The sequence below is a fragment of the Anomaloglossus baeobatrachus genome (assembly GCF_048569485.1).
Source record: "Anomaloglossus baeobatrachus isolate aAnoBae1 chromosome 9 unlocalized genomic scaffold, aAnoBae1.hap1 SUPER_9_unloc_2, whole genome shotgun sequence".
NCBI classification, from domain to species: Eukaryota; Metazoa; Chordata; class Amphibia; order Anura; family Aromobatidae; genus Anomaloglossus; species Anomaloglossus baeobatrachus.
In genome coordinates, this window is record NW_027441820.1 from 57005 (window position 1) to 72105 (window position 15101).

Genomic DNA, 15101 nt, shown 5'->3' on the forward strand with positions numbered 1-15101 from the left:
AGCCGAAACTGCCCGGACCGTCAACCGGTGTTGGTTTCTCAGCCCAAGGCTAACCGGACCTCCAACCGGGTGTTGGTTTCTCAGCCGAAGCTGACCCAGACCTCCAACCGGGTGTTGGTTTCTCAGCCGAAGCTGACCCGGACCTCCAACCGGGTGTTAGTTTCTCAGCCCAAAGCTGACCAGACCTCCGACCGGGATTATAAAAATTTCCCTTCCTACCCAGAAGGCCAGGATAGGGTAATATGCTCAAAAAGTATGAAAAGGCAAGGTACGGTGTGCTACAGAGCCCAAGGCTTGCCGGGGTCCCAAGCCAGCAAGCTCAGACTCACTCCAGGGTCGTCAGTCCTGGGGCACGTTGTACCATAGCCCCCCACCCTTACTCAGTCTAATAGCCTCGATCCTGGTAGGGCCATGTTTTCCTCTTGATGAATATACTATCCACCCAGAGTACTAGCAAGCGCAACCTTCCAGTGTGCATTGTATCATTGTACTAAGGTGGCCTGGAGGTTGCAAACATTCATCACCCATGACTGTCCCCAATTGAGCTCAGAAGCTCAATGTCTATCATGACCTCTCTTTTAGAATGTCCAAGAGCAAGCAAACTATTCCTCCAGGAGAGGGCGCCAACAGACTACTAAAGAGATCATCATTACTCAAAGAAAACCCCAAAAACCAATGCATGATAGGAATAAACAGGTAACTTTCTTTGGAGTGGAAGCGGAGAGATCGCACCAGATGCCAATTCTAGATCTTATCACACCTGTGGTCACTGCAGCAGCAGGTGAATCCACTTTGTCCAAAAGGGATCTATTCCATTCAATTGCAAATGATCTAGATAAGACAGAGAACTGCAGCACGGGACATAGCCGAGTTGGTCAGGTTGAGTGGTGATGAGTTTGCTATTTGGATGAATAAAGAAAGTCAAAAGTGTGAAAGATAAAAAACAAAAGGAGGAAGTGTGAAAAGTGAATGGGCCAAATTGAGGTGCATATGAAGACGTATGCTTTCTTCCAATTCATTAAACCGGGCTAATATGAATCAGGTGAATTGAGTTCTGCTTTTGGAAACTGGGTTAAGAAGGGGTGCACCGTTCCTGGAGGTACTGCAATACCAGGTCAATGCGTGGAGTGGACAGAGCAAGCTCTTTTTCCATCTCCCTGTTCTAAAAATCCATTTAATATATGGTCCCCAGATAGGGGACGTATCAGATATTAAACTGATAAGAACAGATTTTTTGATTTAATGAAGCTTTCCAAAGCACCACAAAAAATGCATGACCGAAGTCACACCAAAAACAGTGCAAAGGCTAGGATTCGTGTGGACCCCACCGTGAGGAGAGGGTCCCCAAAAATCAACCCCGTCCCTCCGAGCCAGAAGGCCACAGCAAGGGTCAGGGATCTTCGGTGCTCCCCCAAGCCGAAGCCTGGTTGAGCCTTGTTGTTGCTCCCAGCGTCCACCCAGGCATCTTACCCAAGTGGAGTAGAGAACTACTAGTTGTTGGTTTCGCAGCCGAAACTGCCCGGACCGTCAACCGGTGTTGGTTTCTCAGCCCAAGGCTAACCGGACCTCCAACCGGGTGTTGGTTTCTCAGCCGAAGCTGACCCAGACCTCCAACCGGGTGTTGGTTTCTCAGCCGAAGCTGACCCGGACCTCCAACCGGGTGTTAGTTTCTCAGCCCAAAGCTGACCAGACCTCCGACCGGGATTATAAAAATTTCCCTTCCTACCCAGAAGGCCAGGATAGGGTAATATGCTCAAAAAGTATGAAAAGGCAAGGTACGGTGTGCTACAGAGCCCAAGGCTTGCCGGGGTCCCAAGCCAGCAAGCTCAGACTCACTCCAGGGTCGTCAGTCCTGGGGCACGTTGTACCATAGCCCCCCACCCTTACTCAGTCTAATAGCCTCGATCCTGGTAGGGCCATGTTTTCCTCTCAGTGTTCCGTCTCTTCATGTTGTGCACAGTTCAAACGGAAAATACATCAACAGGCAGACTACAGAAAAACTTACTATCAAAGGTTAGAGGGGGGCTTTCTCAGAGGGCTTTTTACAGTTTTTCTATTCCCAATTAGCCGTTTAAGTGTACTTATTGAAAGTAGTAATTCTTTCATAGGCCGCCCTTTCTTAGTATTTGACGTTCCTTATATTGCGGTATGAGGCTTTGCAGCAGGTTGCAAACATTCATCACCCATGACTGTCCCCAATTGAGCTCAGAAGCTCAATGTCTATCATGACCTCTCTTTTAGAATGTCCAAGAGCAAGCAAACTATTCCTCCAGGAGAGGGCGCCAACAGACTACTAAAGAGATCATCATTACTCAAAGAAAACCCCAAAAACCAATGCATGATAGGAATAAACAGGTAACTTTCTTTGGAGTGGAAGCGGAGAGATCGCACCAGATGCCAATTCTAGATCTTATCACACCTGTGGTCACTGCAGCAGCAGGTGAATCCACTTTGTCCAAAAGGGATCTATTCCATTCAATTGCAAATGATCTAGATAAGACAGAGAACTGCAGCACGGGACATAGCCGAGTTGGTCAGGTTGAGTGGTGATGAGTTTGCTATTTGGATGAATAAAGAAAGTCAAAAGTGTGAAAGATAAAAAACAAAAGGAGGAAGTGTGAAAAGTGAATGGGCCAAATTGAGGTGCATATGAAGACGTATGCTTTCTTCCAATTCATTAAACCGGGCTAATATGAATCAGGTGAATTGAGTTCTGCTTTTGGAAACTGGGTTAAGAAGGGGTGCACCGTTCCTGGAGGTACTGCAATACCAGGTCAATGCGTGGAGTGGACAGAGCAAGCTCTTTTTCCATCTCCCTGTTCTAAAAATCCATTTAATATATGGTCCCCAGATAGGGGACGTATCAGATATTAAACTGATAAGAACAGATTTTTTGATTTAATGAAGCTTTCCAAAGCACCACAAAAAATGCATGACCGAAGTCACACCAAAAACAGTGCAAAGGCTAGGATTCGTGTGGACCCCACCGTGAGGAGAGGGTCCCCAAAAATCAACCCCGTCCCTCCGAGCCAGAAGGCCACAGCAAGGGTCAGGGATCTTCGGTGCTCCCCCAAGCCGAAGCCTGGTTGAGCCTTGTTGTTGCTCCCAGCGTCCACCCAGGCATCTTACCCAAGTGGAGTAGAGAACTACTAGTTGTTGGTTTCGCAGCCGAAACTGCCCGGACCGTCAACCGGTGTTGGTTTCTCAGCCCAAGGCTAACCGGACCTCCAACCGGGTGTTGGTTTCTCAGCCGAAGCTGACCCAGACCTCCAACCGGGTGTTGGTTTCTCAGCCGAAGCTGACCCGGACCTCCAACCGGGTGTTAGTTTCTCAGCCCAAAGCTGACCAGACCTCCGACCGGGATTATAAAAATTTCCCTTCCTACCCAGAAGGCCAGGATAGGGTAATATGCTCAAAAAGTATGAAAAGGCAAGGTACGGTGTGCTACAGAGCCCAAGGCTTGCCGGGGTCCCAAGCCAGCAAGCTCAGACTCACTCCAGGGTCGTCAGTCCTGGGGCACGTTGTACCATAGCCCCCCACCCTTACTCAGTCTAATAGCCTCGATCCTGGTAGGGCCATGTTTTCCTCTTGATGAATATACTATCCACCCAGAGTACTAGCAAGCGCAACCTTCCAGTGTGCATTGTATCATTGTACTAAGGTGGCCTGGAGGTTGCAAACATTCATCACCCATGACTGTCCCCAATTGAGCTCAGAAGCTCAATGTCTATCATGACCTCTCTTTTAGAATGTCCAAGAGCAAGCAAACTATTCCTCCAGGAGAGGGCGCCAACAGACTACTAAAGAGATCATCATTACTCAAAGAAAACCCCAAAAACCAATGCATGATAGGAATAAACAGGTAACTTTCTTTGGAGTGGAAGCGGAGAGATCGCACCAGATGCCAATTCTAGATCTTATCACACCTGTGGTCACTGCAGCAGCAGGTGAATCCACTTTGTCCAAAAGGGATCTATTCCATTCAATTGCAAATGATCTAGATAAGACAGAGAACTGCAGCACGGGACATAGCCGAGTTGGTCAGGTTGAGTGGTGATGAGTTTGCTATTTGGATGAATAAAGAAAGTCAAAAGTGTGAAAGATAAAAAACAAAAGGAGGAAGTGTGAAAAGTGAATGGGCCAAATTGAGGTGCATATGAAGACGTATGCTTTCTTCCAATTCATTAAACCGGGCTAATATGAATCAGGTGAATTGAGTTCTGCTTTTGGAAACTGGGTTAAGAAGGGGTGCACCGTTCCTGGAGGTACTGCAATACCAGGTCAATGCGTGGAGTGGACAGAGCAAGCTCTTTTTCCATCTCCCTGTTCTAAAAATCCATTTAATATATGGTCCCCAGATAGGGGACGTATCAGATATTAAACTGATAAGAACAGATTTTTTGATTTAATGAAGCTTTCCAAAGCACCACAAAAAATGCATGACCGAAGTCACACCAAAAACAGTGCAAAGGCTAGGATTCGTGTGGACCCCACCGTGAGGAGAGGGTCCCCAAAAATCAACCCCGTCCCTCCGAGCCAGAAGGCCACAGCAAGGGTCAGGGATCTTCGGTGCTCCCCCAAGCCGAAGCCTGGTTGAGCCTTGTTGTTGCTCCCAGCGTCCACCCAGGCATCTTACCCAAGTGGAGTAGAGAACTACTAGTTGTTGGTTTCGCAGCCGAAACTGCCCGGACCGTCAACCGGTGTTGGTTTCTCAGCCCAAGGCTAACCGGACCTCCAACCGGGTGTTGGTTTCTCAGCCGAAGCTGACCCAGACCTCCAACCGGGTGTTGGTTTCTCAGCCGAAGCTGACCCGGACCTCCAACCGGGTGTTAGTTTCTCAGCCCAAAGCTGACCAGACCTCCGACCGGGATTATAAAAATTTCCCTTCCTACCCAGAAGGCCAGGATAGGGTAATATGCTCAAAAAGTATGAAAAGGCAAGGTACGGTGTGCTACAGAGCCCAAGGCTTGCCGGGGTCCCAAGCCAGCAAGCTCAGACTCACTCCAGGGTCGTCAGTCCTGGGGCACGTTGTACCATAGCCCCCCACCCTTACTCAGTCTAATAGCCTCGATCCTGGTAGGGCCATGTTTTCCTCTTGATGAATATACTATCCACCCAGAGTACTAGCAAGCGCAACCTTCCAGTGTGCATTGTATCATTGTACTAAGGTGGCCTGGAGGTTGCAAACATTCATCACCCATGACTGTCCCCAATTGAGCTCAGAAGCTCAATGTCTATCATGACCTCTCTTTTAGAATGTCCAAGAGCAAGCAAACTATTCCTCCAGGAGAGGGCGCCAACAGACTACTAAAGAGATCATCATTACTCAAAGAAAACCCCAAAAACCAATGCATGATAGGAATAAACAGGTAACTTTCTTTGGAGTGGAAGCGGAGAGATCGCACCAGATGCCAATTCTAGATCTTATCACACCTGTGGTCACTGCAGCAGCAGGTGAATCCACTTTGTCCAAAAGGGATCTATTCCATTCAATTGCAAATGATCTAGATAAGACAGAGAACTGCAGCACGGGACATAGCCGAGTTGGTCAGGTTGAGTGGTGATGAGTTTGCTATTTGGATGAATAAAGAAAGTCAAAAGTGTGAAAGATAAAAAACAAAAGGAGGAAGTGTGAAAAGTGAATGGGCCAAATTGAGGTGCATATGAAGACGTATGCTTTCTTCCAATTCATTAAATCGGGCTAATATGAATCAGGTGAATTGAGTTCTGCTTTTGGAAACTGGGTTAAGAAGGGGTGCACCGGTCCTGGAGGTACTGCAATACCAGGTCAATGCGTGGAGTGGACAGAGCAAGCTCTTTTTCCATCTCCCTGTTCTAAAAATCCATTTAATATATGGTCCCCAGATAGGGAACGTATCAGATATTAAACTGATAAGAACAGATTTTTGATTTAACAGCATCTTTATTATCATGCACTACTCACAAAAAGGTAACAAACCGTGTACAGTGCCGCAGCCCCGTACACACAGAACTATACAATCCTTCTTACATAGCCATAGAGTACGACGCACTAAACTATACATCACACTCCTATGCTTATCCATAACACTCAAGCTGAAAGAAAAAGTTAGACCATAAATAACGACGAACCGGCGATTGGGGGATGGGGGTAGGGGAAAAGGGGGATAGGGTGGGGAAATCACAGGCCCGAAGCTTTATTGAAAGACGCACATAACGGGAAAAGGAGGGAGGGGGCATGGAAGAGGTCTAAACCTCCTCCTCGGCGCTGTCGTCCGGACTGTCCATGATGGAATAGTCTCTGAGCAGGCTGTGGATCAGCCTGCGGCAATCCTGGATAGACATCCTCTCCCTCTTCAAGATGAGCCGGTTCCTGGCGACCCAAATAGCGTCCTTAAAGCAGTTCATAAGGCGCCAAGCCTCCTGGATGGCTCCAACGGTGTGAGTCCCAGGGAAGAGTCCATAAAGTACGGAATGGTACGATAGGCTCCCTCTGGGGACGGAGTTCCTCAGGTCATCCTCCAGGGCAACCAACAGGCGCTGTGCGAAACGGCAGTCCCAAAAGGCGTGCAGCGATGTTTCCTCCACGAAGGGGCACCTTGGGCAGTACCGGGTTTTGCACAGGTTCCGGGCGTGCATGAATGACCGGACGGGCAGTCCGCCCTGTATCGCCATCCATGACAAGTCCTTGTGCCCGTTGGTCAATCCAGCCGATGACACGTTTGTCCAAACAGTCTCCAGTGTGTCGTGATGAAGTCCTGGAATGTTCTCCATTTCGTCCTTGGCTCTGATGAGTTTGTGGATAGTCTTTGGCTTCCACAAATCAGGCTTGAGTCCCTCCAGTTGGTGTTCCCTCACAAACCGAACCACGTCTCCGTAGAACCATGGCGCCGTCCAGTTGTAGGGGAAGGAGCTGTCCCACTTGTCCCAGCCTAACCGTCTCCAAAGGGGGAGCAGGAAGAAGCGAGACATGGACCCACCCGCGGAACCTCTCTTGACTCGCAGAGTTCGGCGAACGCAGTCACATACGAAGGAGGATCGCAGGAGGGTGGGGATATCGGGTACGCCCTTCCCACCCTTGCGAGGATCCTTGTACATGATGCTCCGCTTTACTCTGTCCATCTTGGATCCCCAGACAAAACGAAACACCGTCCTGGTAATGGCCCTGCACACGGTGGCAAGGGGGGGCCAGGCCTGGGCCGTGTACTGCAGCACGGGCAGTACCTCGTTACGCAGGACTAGTGCTTTGCCCTCACAGGTGAGGCGTCTGAGGCTCCACAGACCGATCCGTTGGGTGATCTTGGTCAAGCGTTCCTCCCAGGACTTGAGGGCTGCTCCTTCCTTCCCGAACCAGACTCCAAGAACCTTGATGAAATCCGGCTGGATGCTGAAAGGGAAGGGGGCGGAAGAGGCCGGCTGCCAGTCCCCGAAGAGCATGGCTTCCGACTTCCCGCAGTTGACTTTGGCTCCCGAAGCCCGTCCGAAGGTCTCACAGGTCTGGACGAGGGTGTCGACTGAGCGCCGGTCCGCGCAGAAGACGGTCACGTCGTCCATGTAGAGCGAGCACTTGACCTCGAAGCGTTCTGGTCCTGGTGCGGTGATCCCTCTGATCTCTCCATTCCGCCGGATAGCCTCTGCAAAGAGTTCTATAACACAAACAAAAAGAAGAGGTGACAGAGGACAGCCTTGTCTGACCCCTGAGAGGACCGGGAAGGGGTCAGTCTTCCAGCCGTTTACCAACACCGAGCTGTGAATATCAAAATACATTAGTTGGACATACAAGCAAAACATGTTACCCAAACCTAACCTGTGCAGAGCTTTGCCCAGGAACTCATGGGAAACACGGTCGAAGGCCTTTTCCTGATCCAACGAGATCAGGGCTGCGTGCACCCGGCGGGCTTTGATGTACTCGACCGTGTCCCGCATGAGAGCCAGGCTGTCTGCGATGCGACGTCCGGGGATGCCGCAGGTCTGATCCGGGTGGATGATCCGTCCGATAACAGTCTTCAATCTCGTTGCCATCGTCTTGGCCAGGATCTTGTAGTCGACGTTCAGAAGGGTGATGGGACGCCAATTCTTCAGGTCGCACCTCTCTCCTTTACGCTTGTACAGGATCGTGACCATTCCTTCCCTCAGAGATGGAGGCATTCTGCCCTCCACCACCATCTCCTCATACAGCCCTAACAGGTCCGGACAGATTAGGTCTCCCAGCGTTACATAGAGCTCTGCTGGGAGGCCGTCACTGCCCGGTGTCCTGCCAGAACTAAAGGATTTGGCGGCCGAGAGCAGCTCGTCCACCGTCAGAGGAACATCCATGGCCGCCGCGTCTGCAGGGTCAAGATGGTTAGTGATACCTGACAGGAACTTATCGGCGGCCTCGGGGTCAGTAGTCTTGCGGGCGTAGAGTTCGCTGTAGAAGTCGCTGACTACCTTCATCACGTTCTCTTTCCCGCGTCGCATGTTTCCACTCTCGTCTCGTAGTTCATTCATGGGCGTGTGACCGGCGTGGAGTTTCCTGAAAAAGAACGAGTTACATTTCTCACCCTTCTCCAGGTTCTCCACTTTGGAACGGAAGACAATTCGCTCGGACTCCTCCTCGAAGTGCCTTTTCAGGCTCCTCTTAGTCTCCTCCAGCTCCTCTCTCACGTCCCAGCCGCATCGAAGAAGGTCCTGCAGGGAACGCAGCTCACGCTGGAGTCTCCTGAAGTCCCTCCTCTTCAGACACGCCTGTTGTTGACTCTTTGCCTGAAAGAAGAAACGGAACTCGAGTTTAACGTATTCCCACCAGTCAGAAACAGACTGGAAGCCCGCCTTGTAGGCCCGCCACGTGGAGTAGGCAGCTCTAAGCTCCTCCAGAATCTCACCCTTTTCCAGCAGAGAGCAGTTCAGCTTCCAGGAGCCCGGGCCAATGGGGAAGCCATGGCCCAGCACACCTTGAAAGTGAATGGCTCTGTGGTCAGAGAAGAAGCAGGGGACCATCGAGTGCCCACTCCGCCCAACCGCCCGAGAGGTAAACACAAAGTCAATCCTGGAACGCAGCGAGCCATCGGATCGGCACCATGAATAGTTCACGGATCCGTGTCCGATGGAGCCAACAACGTCCACAAGAGAGGCTTCGGTCACCATCTCAATGAGCAGTTTGGATGTGACGTCCAACTTGGCAGCCGTTCCAGAACTGCGTCCATCCTCCTCAATCGGGCAGTTGAAATCCCCGGCCATCACTACCGTCCTGGCGGTAGCGAGCTGAGGGCGCAGGGCTTGGAGGAGCTCCAGTCGATCGCTCTTCACAGGAGAAGCATACACATTGATGAACCTGACAGGTTCTCCCGCCCAGGTGCCATCCACGAGCAGTAACCTGCCGCAGACGATTTCCTGAACAGAGTCCAATGTGAAGGCGCTTCCCCTGATCAGCACGGCGACCCCCGCGGACCTACAGTCGCCCCCGCCAGACCAGTAGGATGGGCCATGGGTCCACTCCCTGGCCAGATGGTTGAAGGACCTAGAGGAGGGAAGGGAGCATTCCTGCAGGAAAAATACATCACTAGACTGAGTGTTAAGGAACGTAAAAATTGTCTGACGTCGGAACTTGTCTCTGATGCTCCTAACATTAATGGAAAAGATGTTAATGTTAGCAGTCATTGGAGGAAAGAGAAAGTTAGAGCAGGCGGTGTGCCTTAGTTACCACTCCGGTCGGGCGGTTCTTCCTCTTTGGCACCTGCTGGTAAGGGTATCTCCAGCAGACCCTCTTCTGCTAGCTGATCAAGCAGGGATGGTGCCTCAGTGGCTTCCGACTCCTCCATTTCTTCTTCGGCCACAAGGGACTCCACCATCTGCTCCAACACGTCCGGTTCTGGGAGGAGGCCATCCTCCTCTTCCTGGGGTGGATTGGGGTCCACAATGAACAGCTTGGAAGGTTCTGCGACAGGACTATCTTCCACCTTCCTTTTCCTTTGGCCTGTACCTGAGGAGACAAGAGCTGGAAAATCCTCCTCGGTGAAAAGTGCAAGAGTGCTGAGGCCCTCTGCTCTCATGGTCTGGGGAGGGAGAGTGGGCTTTGGGGGGGGGGTGAGGAGACCAACTGAGGAGTAGGGAAATGAGGTGGAGGTAGTGGAATCCTCAGTAGGGTTGGCCGGGGGGGGAGGGGTTTGGACAGGGGTGACAGGGGGGGGGACCAGGGAGGGGGCAACAGTTTTCTTACCCTTCTTTTCCCTGGACTCCGTGGCTGCTGGGGCATCGGCTGGAGCCACGGTCGCTGGGTTCTTGGCCGCCTTGTCCTTGGCCTCTGTGGCCTTGGTCGTAGCTGCCTTGGTCGACGAAGCTGTGACTACCCGATACTGGGTCGCCGCGGCAACCCTTGCCCAGGATTTCTCCCGCTGTGGGCAGTCCTTGTAAAGGTGGTCCGCCTGTCCACATAGGTTGCAAGTCTTCTTCTTTGGGCAGTCCTTGGAGCTGTGTCCTGTCACCCGGCAAACCCTGCAGGCGTCCTCCTTGCAGGTCTTCATCGAATGCCCTTTCCCGCCACATTTCCTGCAGTTGTGTGGCATGTCCGGGTAGTAGATGAGACCAAAGGAGTTTCCCAGAGAGAATGTCGGGGGCAGGTGCTGGAGACCATCCTCGGATGCTGGTTCCCTGTAGAGTCGAACGGTTACTGACCACTTACCCGTCCAGAATCCGTTGCCGTTAAGGATGTGGGATGGCTCCCTCACCACTGTGCAGAGACGTCCCAGGAACGTGGAGATGTCTCTTCCTGGGGTGTGCGGGTTCCGCATGGAGACCGTGATCCTCTTCTCATCCCTCTGTATAGGACAGGATCCTAAAAAAGAATGAAAAGGGGAGTCCGGCATCGCTGCGTTCATCGCCTCCCAGTATCTCCTGCAGGCGTTCACCGTGGCAAAGGTTACCAGAAAAATGCCAGTCATGAAGGTCTGGACGCTCAGGGTTTCCGCCCTGGAGAAGCCCTGATCCAGAATCATCTTCTTGCAGAACACGTCGCTGGACATGTCCGGCAACCTACCATCCACCGCCTTCAGCTTCAGGGCGACCGTCTGCCGCATCCAAGGCTCCAGGGTTGGAGCCTTTTCAGGCGGCGTCCGGGCTCCCTCCGGCTGGCTGGCGTCGGAGGTAGGGGCCACTTGGGCCGAAGAAGCCTCTGGATGAGCCTTCCCGGAGGTCCCTGGGTCCTGAGCCTTCTTGGCTGCCTTCTCTGGCTTGCTTGCCATGGCTGGTTCCTGCTTGAGTTCCCGGAGCTGGATCTTGGATTCTTCTCCGGGTGTCTTCTCCCGCTGTGTTCCTCCTCGAAGTTCCTCTGGTCTCCCCAAGTCTTCTCCGAGCCTTCGTCTTCTTGCTTCTTTCTGCCGAGCTCTTCTTCCGTCCGATCTCCCTCTTCCGGTCTCGGCTGGGCTTCGGAGCTCGTCTCCCTGATCGTATCTCGTCAAGTGTAGCTAGCTCAGTTTGTTCTGATAAGAACAGATACTACACTTGATCTTAGCCAAAAGGCCGAGAAGCGATAACCAGAATTGGTTTGGGCCTCGAGTGGCACCCTGGCCTATGCCGGACACATCTTAGGGAGAGAGAGCGAGAGGGAGACAAACCCACGCCTACAGAAGACATTTTGTCACCCAAGCCAACCCTTGAAAAGGCTGCTTTGCAGAGCAAAAACAAGAAGAATGGTGCGTTTTGCAGCCGCCGCCCCCCACTGCAATGAATCTGAATAACTCCTCCTTTAGGGCGCAAGCAACTCCCCTCCCCCTTGCAGTCTTTCCAATTCACGATACAAAAAGACGGACAGGACAGGTTGCCTGACTTTCCGTCACTGCCACCCTTTGCCATCCTTACCCGTAGAAAGCCCTTTCATCATCCCCAAACCCTAATCTTTTCCCTTTCCTTCCCAGCCCCCAAACCCTGCCCTCTGTACCCTTCTCACCACCCGCATCCCTTCTCCTGTCATCCCCCTACCACCCGGGAAAAAAAGAGCTTGCCCCCTCCTTACACTAGCCCACCCTCCCACCCAAAGAACAACTTCTGCTGCGCAGCTTGTTTTCTAGGCAGCAGCGCTATTGTGATGTCAGCGGGGGCATTGTGACAAGCCGCCAGTGTTCCGTCTCTTCATGTTGTGCACAGTTCAAACGGAAAATACATCAACAGGCAGACTACAGAAAAGCTTACTATCAAAGGTTAGAGGGGGGCTTTCTCAGAGGGCTTTTTACAGTTTTTCTATTCCCAATTAGCCGTTTAAGTGTACTTATTGAAAGTAGTAATTCTTTCATAGGCCGCCCTTTCTTAGTATTTGACGTTCCTTATATTGCGGTATGAGGCTTTGCAGCAGGTTGCAAACATTCATCACCCATGACTGTCCCCAATTGAGCTCAGAAGCTCAATGTCTATCATGAACTCTCTTTTAGAATGTCCAAGAGCAAGCAAACTATTCCTCCAGGAGAGGGCGCCAACAGACTACTAAAGAGATCATCATTACTCAAAGAAAACCCCAAAAACCAATGCATGATAGGAATAAACAGGTAACTTTCTTTGGAGTGGAAGCGGAGAGATCGCACCAGATGCCAATTCTAGATCTTATCACACCTGTGGTCACTGCAGCAGCAGGTGAATCCACTTTGTCCAAAAGGGATCTATTCCATTCAATTGCAAATGATCTAGATAAGACAGAGAACTGCAGCACGGGACATAGCCGAGTTGGTCAGGTTGAGTGGTGATGAGTTTGCTATTTGGATGAATAAAGAAAGTCAAAAGTGTGAAAGATAAAAAACAAAAGGAGGAAGTGTGAAAAGTGAATGGGCCAAATTGAGGTGCATATGAAGACGTATGCTTTCTTCCAATTCATTAAATCGGGCTAATATGAATCAGGTGAATTGAGTTCTGCTTTTGGAAACTGGGTTAAGAAGGGGTGCACCGGTCCTGGAGGTACTGCAATACCAGGTCAATGCGTGGAGTGGACAGAGCAAGCTCTTTTTCCATCTCCCTGTTCTAAAAATCCATTTAATATATGGTCCCCAGATAGGGGACGTATCAGATATTAAACTGATAAGAACAGATTTTTTGATTTAACAGCATCTTTATTATCATGCACTACTCACAAAAAGGTAACAAACCGTGTACAGTGCCGCAGCCCCGTACACACAGAACTATACAATCCTTCTTACATAGCCATAGAGTACGACGCACTAAACTATACATCACACTCCTATGCTTATCCATAACACTCAAGCTGAAAGAAAAAGTTAGACAATAAATAACGACGAACCGGCGATTGGGGGATGGGGGTAGGGGAAAAGGGGGATAGGGTGGGGAAATCACAGGCCCGAAGCTTTATTGAAAGACGCACATAACGGGAAAAGGAGGGAGGGGGCATGGAAGAGGTCTAAACCTCCTCCTCGGCGCTGTCGTCCGGACTGTCCATGATGGAATAGTCTCTGAGCAGGCTGTGGATCAGCCTGCGGCAATCCTGGATAGACATCCTCTCCCTCTTCAAGATGAGCCGGTTCCTGGCGACCCAAATAGCGTCCTTAAAGCAGTTCATAAGGCGCCAAGCCTCCTGGATGGCTCCAACGGTGTGAGTCCCAGGGAAGAGTCCATAAAGTACGGAATGGTACGATAGGCTCCCTCTGGGGACGGAGTTCCTCAGGTCATCCTCCAGGGCAACCAACAGGCGCTGTGCGAAACGGCAGTCCCAAAAGGCGTGCAGCGATGTTTCCTCCACGAAGGGGCACCTTGGGCAGTACCGGGTTTTGCACAGGTTCCGGGCGTGCATGAATGACCGGACGGGCAGTCCGCCCTGTATCGCCATCCATGACAAGTCCTTGTGCCCGTTGGTCAATCCAGCCGATGACACGTTTGTCCAAACAGTCTCCAGTGTGTCGTGATGAAGTCCTGGAATGTTCTCCATTTCGTCCTTGGCTCTGATGAGTTTGTGGATAGTCTTTGGCTTCCACAAATCAGGCTTGAGTCCCTCCAGTTGGTGTTCCCTCACAAACCGAACCACGTCTCCGTAGAACCATGGCGCCGTCCAGTTGTAGGGGAAGGAGCTGTCCCACTTGTCCCAGCCTAACCGTCTCCAAAGGGGGAGCAGGAAGAAGCGAGACATGGACCCACCCGCGGAACCTCTCTTGACTCGCAGAGTTCGGCGAACGCAGTCACATACGAAGGAGGATCGCAGGAGGGTGGGGATATCGGGTACGCCCTTCCCACCCTTGCGAGGATCCTTGTACATGATGCTCCGCTTTACTCTGTCCATCTTGGATCCCCAGACAAAACGAAACACCGTCCTGGTAATGGCCCTGCACACGGTGGCAAGGGGGGGCCAGGCCTGGGCCGTGTACTGCAGCACGGGCAGTACCTCGTTACGCAGGACCAGTGCTTTGCCCTCACAGGTGAGGCGTCTGAGGCTCCACAGACCGATCCGTTGGGTGATCTTGGTCAAGCGTTCCTCCCAGGACTTGAGGGCTGCTCCTTCCTTCCCGAACCAGACTCCAAGAACCTTGATGAAATCCGGCTGGATGCTGAAAGGGAAGGGGGCGGAAGAGGCCGGCTGCCAGTCCCCGAAGAGCATGGCTTCCGACTTCCCGCAGTTGACTTTGGCTCCCGAAGCCCGTCCAAAGGTCTCACAGGTCTGGACGAGGGTGTCGACTGAGCGCCGGTCCGCGCAGAAGACGGTCACGTCGTCCATGTAGAGCGAGCACTTGACCTCGAAGCGTTCTGGTCCTGGTGCGGTGATCCCTCTGATCTCTCCATTCCGCCGGATAGCCTCTGCAAAGAGTTCTATAACACAAACAAAAAGAAGAGGTGACAGAGGACAGCCTTGTCTGACCCCTGAGAGGACCGGGAAGGGGTCAGTCTTCCAGCCGTTCACCAACACCGAGCTGTGAATATCAAAATACATTAGTTGGACATACAAGCAAAACATGTTACCCAAACCTAACCTGTGCAGAGCTTTGCCCAGGAACTCATGGGAAACACGGTCGAAGGCCTTTTCCTGATCCAACGAGATCAGGGCTGCGTGCACCCGGCGGGCTTTGATGTACTCGACCGTGTCCCGCATGAGAGCCAGGCTGTCTGCGATGCGACGTCCGGGGATGCCGCAGGTCTGGTCCGGGTGGATGATCCGTCCG

The 15101-nt window shown here is 51.8% G+C and overlaps 3 non-coding genes and 3 pseudogenes across 3 annotated transcripts; all 6 read right to left on the bottom strand.

Moving 5' to 3' along the window:
* Positions 1–1077: 1077 nt before the first annotated feature.
* LOC142259564 (U2 spliceosomal RNA) lies at positions 1078–1271 on the bottom strand. The gene has a single exon (XR_012728028.1). It is a non-coding gene; the product is annotated as a U2 spliceosomal RNA (small nuclear RNA).
* Positions 1272–2736: 1465 nt separating this feature from the next.
* Positions 2737–2930, bottom strand: LOC142259565 (U2 spliceosomal RNA). The gene has a single exon (XR_012728029.1). It is a non-coding gene; the product is annotated as a U2 spliceosomal RNA (small nuclear RNA).
* A 1313-nt stretch (positions 2931–4243) lies between these two features.
* LOC142259567 (U2 spliceosomal RNA) lies at positions 4244–4437 on the bottom strand. The gene has a single exon (XR_012728030.1). It is a non-coding gene; the product is annotated as a U2 spliceosomal RNA (small nuclear RNA).
* A 1313-nt stretch (positions 4438–5750) lies between these two features.
* LOC142259607 (U2 spliceosomal RNA) lies at positions 5751–5954 on the bottom strand (annotated as a pseudogene).
* A 5443-nt stretch (positions 5955–11397) lies between these two features.
* LOC142259679 (U2 spliceosomal RNA) lies at positions 11398–11487 on the bottom strand (annotated as a pseudogene).
* Positions 11488–12875: 1388 nt separating this feature from the next.
* LOC142259532 (U2 spliceosomal RNA) lies at positions 12876–13080 on the bottom strand (annotated as a pseudogene).
* Positions 13081–15101: the final 2021 nt, after the last annotated feature.